This window comes from Agelaius phoeniceus, chromosome 4 (genome assembly GCF_051311805.1).
Source record: "Agelaius phoeniceus isolate bAgePho1 chromosome 4, bAgePho1.hap1, whole genome shotgun sequence".
NCBI classification, from domain to species: Eukaryota; Metazoa; Chordata; class Aves; order Passeriformes; family Icteridae; genus Agelaius; species Agelaius phoeniceus.
The window spans coordinates 31,667,519-31,676,924 of record NC_135268.1 but is presented as its reverse complement, the minus strand read 5'-3'; positions in this window follow the sequence as shown (position 1 = coordinate 31,676,924).

The following is a 9,406-nucleotide window of genomic DNA, read 5'->3' as shown; positions in this document are numbered from 1 at the left end:
TGCAGATGTATTATTTTATGGAATTGTCCAGATGTTTACCTTCCAGTATTAATAATAAATCAATACTGAGGTTTGCATCTGTATGACTCCATTCCTATCTTTGCCCTCATTGACACGATGAAATACTCATGCATCTCATGTAGAGGCTAATAGTATTAAAATTAACAATCTGGAAGACATAAAAATCAGTAAGGAAAATTGAAACAATTACTGCAAGTAATATATACCAATTTATCTGATAACAGTGTCACCCAAAAGAAGGTTATGCTACCATTTTTTAATTGATTTGCATTTAATTTTGCAGCTAACACGATAACAAAATTCTGTTACAATTTTGTATTAGAAAGTAGCCAATTTACTGAATATGTGCACTCAAGCAGTTTTGGCTTTACCACTTAAATTCAAACTTAACTTTACTGGAAAACAAAAAGAGCAACGCACAGTACATAAGCACAGCAGAGAAGGTTCATATTGGAGAGCAGCCAGGCTGGCAGGCAGCAGAAACCTTCAGTGGCCTCTGGTGAGGGCTGGGAAACTTCAGGATCTGCAGTCAGGGATGGGCAGAGGCCACTGACCTGTGACACGTCAAAAGGGCAGCAGGGCATGGAGGTAACTCAGCCACTTTTACAGTCACAGACAGCAGACTGAGCTCTCCTAAAGTCAGGGATGCAGGGTACAGGAAAAAAACCAACTAAAACTGATGTGATCTTGTGATGATGTGTTGTTATCTTCTACAGGCATTTCTATCTCTTAGTTTAAACTTATATTGTAAAATACCAGTTTGTTCAAGGGTTCCATGCTTCCTGGGGCTTGGGGGGATTATTTTTAAGGGTTTCTCCTTTTCCTTAGAGAAGAAGAATTGAGTCCTCCTACAGCTGAAATCTGGGGCAAAGTTGTTTTAAGTTTCACAAGGCACAACACACCTTCCTTCAGAATTCTACTTTTTGGATTAAGGAAAGAGATTCGTTTTCCATAGAAGTATCCTTTTACTCTAGGTGAATTGTGCTTTTTTGTTTGCTTTTAAAGAATCCCCCTGCACCAAACCAAACATAAATTTTAAAACTGTCTCCCATCTCCCCTCAGAGTTTTTTTAAATTTTATTTTTCGCAACATTTCTCTAATGATCTAGGAGTTAACTCTACAAACATGTATACTAAAGTCAGTCTTACTTTGTTTTTGCCATCATCAGGCTTCCACAGTCCCAAATCCATGGTTTATTAACATGACTACAGAGAGAACATACATTACAGGGCTTTTAACTCTTCGGTGGTATCAAATATGTGCTTATTGGAAAAGAAATAGAATATTTCATCACTATGGGCAGCGCAAGCTAAATATATGTATTGAGTTTGATGAAATTTCATTTAGGAAAAGGTGTTTAAAACTTTAAGCCACAGCATTTTGTGCTGAAGAAAGATGTTTTAAGAAAGTCCTAAATTAGTCTGGTTATGTACCCAAGCATCACCCAGAGCAGTGCAGCCAAATGTGCCTCTCTGAAAGTTCCTTAGAGCAGCTCTAAGGCTTAAAGGGCAAAGTGACTCCACTGATTTCAGAAAGCCTTAACCTTGTGGTCCAAAGGCTCCCAAAGCCTTAGCCTTGATGTCACCATACTTAATTTGAGTTCTAAACCAAACTTTAGTGTTTCTTGCAGTAAAAAATAATTCTATCAATAGACAATTTAGATTCCAAGCATATGATGTGAGGGGTCTGATGAGTTGTATCTCATTGTTATAACCAATTACTACATTTGACTTACCAATTATTTAGAGGGTGCCAGGCAGATTAACATTCTGGAGTCAAAGGCACTCCTGGATCAGATGCTGTACAAGTAACATTTTATGTCTAAGTTTTGCAGTTTGACAGTCTGTCAATCAAACCTGACCACACACAGTGGAAACAGGGATGTCATTACTTTGAAATGACTGTCTCAGTTTTGCTAACAGTCCCACTGCTGCTTATGTGGCTTGTTTCTCTTTGTTTCACCATCAACCTTTGCTGGTGGAAAACCCTGTCCATGTGAGGAACGCTCACAGTTATTACCCTTACATCACTTTCAGACCAACCTCTCTTGGGAAGAACATCACAGGATGTCCTATTTTTGTTGTTTTTTGAGTTGTTTAGATAAATTTCATAGATAGTATGGTAACTTGGCTATATCTAACTAAAAATAACCTCAGTTATTTTTGACTTCTTCTAGTCCCGTTCTGTCCTTTGTCTCCCTCCATCACAATTCCAAACTGCTAGTTTTAATTATATTAGCAATATTTTCACAATTACCATTTTTTGTGAAGACTGAAGCAAAACAAATTTGGTTTGATGGGGGTTCATTCCATTCCTTTATTTTTTCCTGTATTATATATTTTTATTCACCTTTAAGAGCTAAATACAGAAATATGAAACTTGTTAAATTTATATTAATACCTCAGTAGAAGCTACACATCCAGCATTCTGTGCCACTCTGCAAAATACACAAGATCTTGAGCACTCTTTCTTTTTTTCTATGTATATGTTAGTGTACAAATTGTTCCTCATGATCTATAAATGCAACTGAATTTTGGGTTATCTAGGTATAATGTTTACCATGTTTGGATTTAATTTGTTCTTTAGGTAACTTTAGATAAAATTGGGATTGGCAACTATTAGGATTTTCTATTTGATAGATTTTGCTTTGTATGCAGTGAAATTGCTCTAGGCTGGTCTCTTCACCACCCACCCTTTTGCAGAGTGGATCCGTAGCTCCTCTTACTTCTTGGAGGTTTTTTATTGCATAGCTGACCTGGAGTTTGATATTAAGTCATTTTACAACTCATGTTTGTGGTGTGAAGAGAGAAGGGGAAAACCCTTCAGCTTTGTACAGCTACTATGTTCACTCATTTAATGCCCTAACTTCTGAGTTAATCCTCAGTTCTCCATTTATGCACCTGAAGGTGACGAGACATCAAAAGCCTTGACATAATGGATAAATATGTGCATTCATATCAAAACCACATTACAATTCTTTCTGATGATCATGATTTCCTACTCTACCACACCTAAATGTTGCTTGGAGATCCTCTCCATTTTGACTATTGCCAAAGATTTTTACTCCAGTGAGTTATTGCTTCCTCCAAACTGTGGGCTAATTTTCATTTTGTTTTGCAGCAGCCAGCACCCTAACACTTAAAATATGAATATGCCTGACAGCCAGCAATGTTGAGAGCAGGTTATAAACTACTTTTGGAGTTAGAGCTACTCAGCTTTGCTACAGGTAGGCCAAGCTGACACATTTTCTTATAGAAAGGGACTTTAGTTAAAGTCTTATTATACAGAACAATTAGATTCATTTCATTGTTTTGCAGAAGCAACAAGAGCAGCCAAATCCCAATAAGGTGAAACATGCCAGTCAAAGCAATGTTAAGCAGCTGAAAGAGCCCACTGAATGTATATTCCCCAGAGCAAAATTTTTGCTAAAATACAGCAAGTGGTATTTAATCCCCTACTCCCAAACATCCCAACCCAACAGAGCCTGCAAAAATGTTAATGTCTCCTGTCAACTCTCTGAGACTGTGTTATGTGTAACAGGTCTTGGGAGACTGAAGCCTGGCTAGAAATATCATTAAACTGGAGCTTCTCAACATTAAAAAGGATTGTCATTTCTGCTGCTACAGGACACAGTGTAAAAGCCTTTAAATAAGAGCTGACAAATTTTGTACCTGCATCTTAAAAATACCCTGGTGGGGGAATTTAGATAAAGTTAAAGAAAATACTTCAACAGAATAAAGAGGAACAGTATTGGTAACACAAGACTGCTAAGTTTCTGCCAAGAATTTTTCACCACAGCTACATACTTTTAGATTAATCAACTATACAATTTATGGGCAATAGTTCTGAGACTTAAAGGAACAGCTGATTAAAGGAACAGGGGGCCTGCAATATCTGCAACCCCTTCAAGAGGTGTTGGACTTACATCAGATGCATTATGAGGTTGATCTACTTGTTCTTGAGGAATCCGTGGAATTCCTGGTCAGACAGCAGCTCAAACTGAGTCTAGCACAGTAGCTCTGAGTGGGATGCAGAAATCCTGGACAAACATAAAGAAAATTCAAGTTCTATCCAGGTAAAATTTCTAGGTGCATTAAGAAGTTCTGGGATTTTGGTGAAGAATATGAGTAATCTTTCATGGTCTTATGACAGAAAAGTCTGATGACTCTCTGGATTTTGCCATGACACTGCTTTTTTACGTAGTGTACTATGGGAGTGATGGGAAGAGACTTTGTGGGGATTTGTCCTGCCTACATGTCTTCTACCATTGCTGTACCTGCCAGCTACATCACCCCCAATGCCACTGGCAAGGACCAGAAGTGAGCTCTTGAATCTCTTTTGCCCTAGGTTCATGAGAATAAGGTCTAGTGGATACTCCTGCAGTAAAATAACCTCTCTTTTCCTTGAGAAGAACTGTTCTTGTGCCACAGACAAATGATTGAAGTCCCTCATCAGTCTTATGATTAGGAGAACACTCTTAATGCAGTAGCCACTGACATATGCCAGGCTTTTGGGGATTTGGGGTTTCCAACAGGCAAATCCCTATGTGCGAGAAACGACACAGTTTCTTCCTTCTCCAAAGTCCGTGAAAGACTCTTCTTGTCCTTCCCTTTTTATAGCTCCTATCTTCCCCTTTCAAAAAGGAGAATTATGCTGACATAATCACCTTATGTCCAGTTACTTAACATCCAGCAGATGGTTGCTAAAATTCTTGCACCAGCAGTAAGATTTTAATTATTCTTTGGTAACTGTACATCCTGGCAGTAGTAAACCCTGGCAACTTAGCCATTTTCATGCTGTCCTTATCTTTGATAGCAGCTGAAATGTGCTTATGCATCCTTGACACTAAGCAAATATTTTGTTGTTCTTTGGCTTCTTTATTTCCTGTAAGTTTGATCTTGACAGTTTTACAACATCAGTGGCATACCAACAAGAAATTTGTCCAATGACATCTGTGCAGTCTGTGGACAGAAAATCTTCGGGGATATAAAAAAATAAGGGATCATTTAAAATACCTAATAGCTGTCCTGTAATCATGGATAGCCTTTCTATTTAATTATGAAACTATTGTTTTCTCCTCTTTTATGCTGCATTAAAAAATAATGATGACAATAAATACCAAGAAAAAAAGGAACTAAAACCATATTCAGAAACAACATTGTGCAGGGGCAAAAAAAAAGGAACACAAACTATTTTTCAGTCCTGTAATACAAGTTGAGGCCATGCAGATTTCTGGCTGACAAACTGATGCAAGAGTGGTGATAATCCTATAGTTCCAGGCTTAAATCCACCTTCCAGGTCCTTGGTGCACAGCCTTTGTGGGTGTGCCTGGCAGGACATTAGACCAGGCATGCTGACCCACCAGCCAGGTCTGCTAATTCAGCCTCCACTCCTGTGTATTGCAGAAGATTTCCTCCAGCTGTGCCTGGGGCTGACTGCCAGGTGGTTTTAAGGCAGATGTGGAACCCTTCTAACCAACGTCCTGTAGCCTGGAGCCTGACAGAAGAGCTGGTGACCCAGGGATACCAAACAACTCCACGTCTTGCATTCCAGAAACTCAACATGAAAACTATTGAATATGTGCTGGAACAATGTTACTAATCACTCACTTCTGCACTTCATAAAAGTATCCTGGCTTCTTGTGAGCTGGAAAATATGAATACCAGTCTGGATGTTCAGGATGTTGGATTCAGCTTTACAATAACTCCAAATAGTCCAAATAGTTTAAGTAATTTGAAACTGTTTGGTTATAAAACCAGGCAATGTCCACACTCAGTCATTAAAATTATCTGCTGATGGTTTGACCAGATTTGCAAATGTAAGCAGTGATTCTTTTTTGCATTTGAAAGATTCTTTAACAATACACCTGATACTGGGTTTCATGAATCCTGCATCCACAGCTGGTTTATTGTTGGTAAGAACCAAACTCGCCCAGACTGCCCTGAGAAAGCTGATTTGAAGGGGTTGTTCAGCAACCCATACCCTGTCTGTAACATGTGTGCTTTTCATTTGGATTTTCTAAACCACAGCCTGATTACTTACTAATTCTTGTTTTGATCTGCAGTGGAGGGATGAGATGGCCACATTAAATGAATGGAAAATCTGTTGTTATTATTAAGGAAAAATTATATTTAGGGAATATGATAGGTCTGTTTGGCTTTACCTTATCTAAGACCCCAAGTAAGCTAGGAACAGAAAAGTACATTATATTTTCCTTCTTGATTTCAAGACATCCAGAATTAATTTTTATAATGAGAAGAACACTTTAAAGAATATAAATCATAATTTTATAAAGATCATGCAGTGGATTTTGTTCTTTAATAACATTAAAAAAATTATGTAATGCACTTTCAGAACTTTTAAATTATGTAATACACTTTTCCCTTTTAGTAGTAAGCAAACAAGATTTTCCCTTAAGCAATTTAAAAAATAGTTGAAGCTCTGCTGCTGTAGTTTTCTGTAGAAAACTGCTTGAGTGAAATCAATGTTTAGCTTATTTTCTTGGAGCCTATTTTAACCATAGGATACTTAATTTTAACATTACCTCTATAAAAAAAAAAAAAAGAGTAAATTACGGGGGGTTAAGGAAGTAAATTATGAACACTAAAAAAAGTTATTTCAAAAATTTAACCCAATACTATATCTTTGATTCTTACTAAGAAAAACACCAAGATTTACCTATTGTTGCATTTTCTTACAGTTTCTTTATGAACAGATTGTGTGGGATCACCCAAATATTTTATGGACCCCTCTGGACTGTCTCTGCTATCTGGTGGTTTGGCAGTCGATTGTTACAGGCATCATCCAAGGCATTGCCTACTCACCGGTTCTGGAATAGGATGCAGATTTTTGGTGAGAATTAAAAGTGTTGGACATTTACCTGCCTATGATAATATGCATATTCTGTACTTAATCCTAAAAGACTAGAGAAAATAGCAATTGGTGGAATTCTGGTGTGCTAGAAACACTTTTGCCTCTTTTTGCATTATAGTGAGGCTCTGCAGCATTCTATGAAAACAGCATGTTTTGGAAGCTCGTGCTAGGAAAAAAAAATAGACTTCCCAGAATGAAGAAATAGATAGCAGAAGTAGCTTCTGAATTCAGATTAAACATTAGTATTTTAAGAACCTCTACATTGTTAGTAGAAATCAGAGATACACTTACTGAACTTACACTTTCATATATATATAAGAATAAAGCAGATATTGTATGAAGTCATCCTTAGGTGAACAAAGGTTTAGATGCTAAAAATAGGAAATTATGAGCTTAAAAAAACTAAAGTAAATTAAAGAAAGAGCAAATCTTGAATACATAGAAACAAGTCAGTAATTCTTATTTTGTGTTATGCCTGCATTAATAAATGCAAAAATGCATGTAAATAAGCGGTTAATTTTCATTGTGCCGTCAAAGTTGCCTGCTTTCGGGTGTAGTGGAAGCTGGTGTGTACTCAGCCTTCTCAATGGCTAGCAAAGAACAGGGATACCTTGCTCTCACTGCCACTTTGGTTGTGCAGAGGACTTGCTAAAAGCAGTTACACAGCAAGTAACCAGCCGTGAGAGGAAACTTCCAATGCGATCAACTCAGTTACAGTGAAGTGTTTGAACAGGGTTTCTGTACCACATTAGATGCCCAAGATCAAAACAGCACTAAAAACACTAACTTGGACATGGTCTTATTACAGTTACAGCCAAATGTTGTAGGTGTTTCCATTTGAAAACTTTTAAGACCTGCTTCTATATGTGCCTGGAAATGTCCTAAGCTGTGCCCAAGTCCTAATCTGATCCAGAAATTCATAGTCCTTCTGGCCTATCAGAATCAAGATATTAGGGTTCACTCAGAATTTTCTATGGCTACAAGAAAAATATCCAAAAAAATTACTTTATTTTTACATCAGCTGTGAAGGATGGGTCTGGTGCCAGTTCAATTTTTCAATTAGGAGCCTTGTCCCAGTAACCCTCTCAAGAAAACACAACCCCACCTTGACAGCAAACACAATATCCTATGTGGGATGTTCTCCACCCACTCTAGTTTTGTTGACTACATCTACAGAGAGAGCAAAAGGTAGGAAACACTCTTTTCATGCCTATGTTAAGGTTCCTGAACATAGAGAGGAACGTGGTGTTGGATTCAAGGACGATATTTGTGTTTCCCACACTGTTTAAGCTGAGAGCAGCTTAAACTCCACTTGTACAAGTCAGAAGAGTATTTGAACCCTACTCCAAAGCATCTATTGCAACATATAGTACAATGAAATTAGACAGAAATCATCCTCCATAAATGTCTTTCATAAAGGAAATTATAGAAACTAAAAGCTACAACAGACAGAACTGCAGTGAGAAAGCACATTTCTACATTATGCCTTGCAGCCACGATTTTCAGGAGATCTGGGCATTTAATTTTCTGTGACAATGAAATACAGAGAATCAGTCCTTAGATTCACTGACTAGGAGAGCTAGGATAAAATTATTTGCTGCAAAAACTGACTTTTATAGCATTTGATGAGAAGTAGTTTGTACAAAGAATGCAGAAAAACCCTTGGCTAGGCAGGTCCTCTCCTGAAACTTTTGCAAAGATGAAGACATGTAAACTACATAGCTGTATATCTAAACAACTTTTCATCATTAAATATTTAAATGAAACAGCTTTTGATCATACTGCTGCTTAACGTGTGTAGATAACTACTCTTATTTAACCACAGAAGGCAGCTCAGCACCACACATCCACTCTCTCACTCTCCCTCCAGTGGAACAGGGGAGAAAATCTGAAGGGTAAAAGTGAGAAAACTTGGGAGTTCAGATTAAGGCAGTTCAACAGGTAAAGTAAAAGCTGTGCTCACAAGCAAAGCAGAAGAAAGAATTAATTTATTACTTTCCATCAACAGGCAAAGGTTTAGCCATTGCCATGAAAGCAGGACTTTTACTTTGGAAGGCAAATATGGTAGCCCCAAACATCCTCCCTTACTCTTTCTTTCCCACAACTTTTAGTGCTGATTATGTGGTCATGGGTCATGACATTATGTATGGGACATCCTTTTGGTCAGCTGGGATCAGCTGTCCTCGCTGTGTCGTCCCCCCCCAAATTATGATGCACCACCTACCTGCTTAGTGGCAGGACAACGTGAGAAACAGAAAATATCTTGATGCTGTGCAAGCACTGTTGAGCAATAACTAAAAAGCCACTGTGTTATGGAGACTGTTTTGGGCACAAATACAAACCACAGCACCGCAGAAGGAGCTATGAAGAACATTAACTCTCTCCCAGCCCAAACCTGAACAACTATTCAGAACAATATCTTCAAAAAGTATTTATCACATAGCAAGTGTTAGAATTTGCAGTGGCCCAGCTTTCTGTTGTTGAGATGCAGATAAGTGATGGAACAAACAGG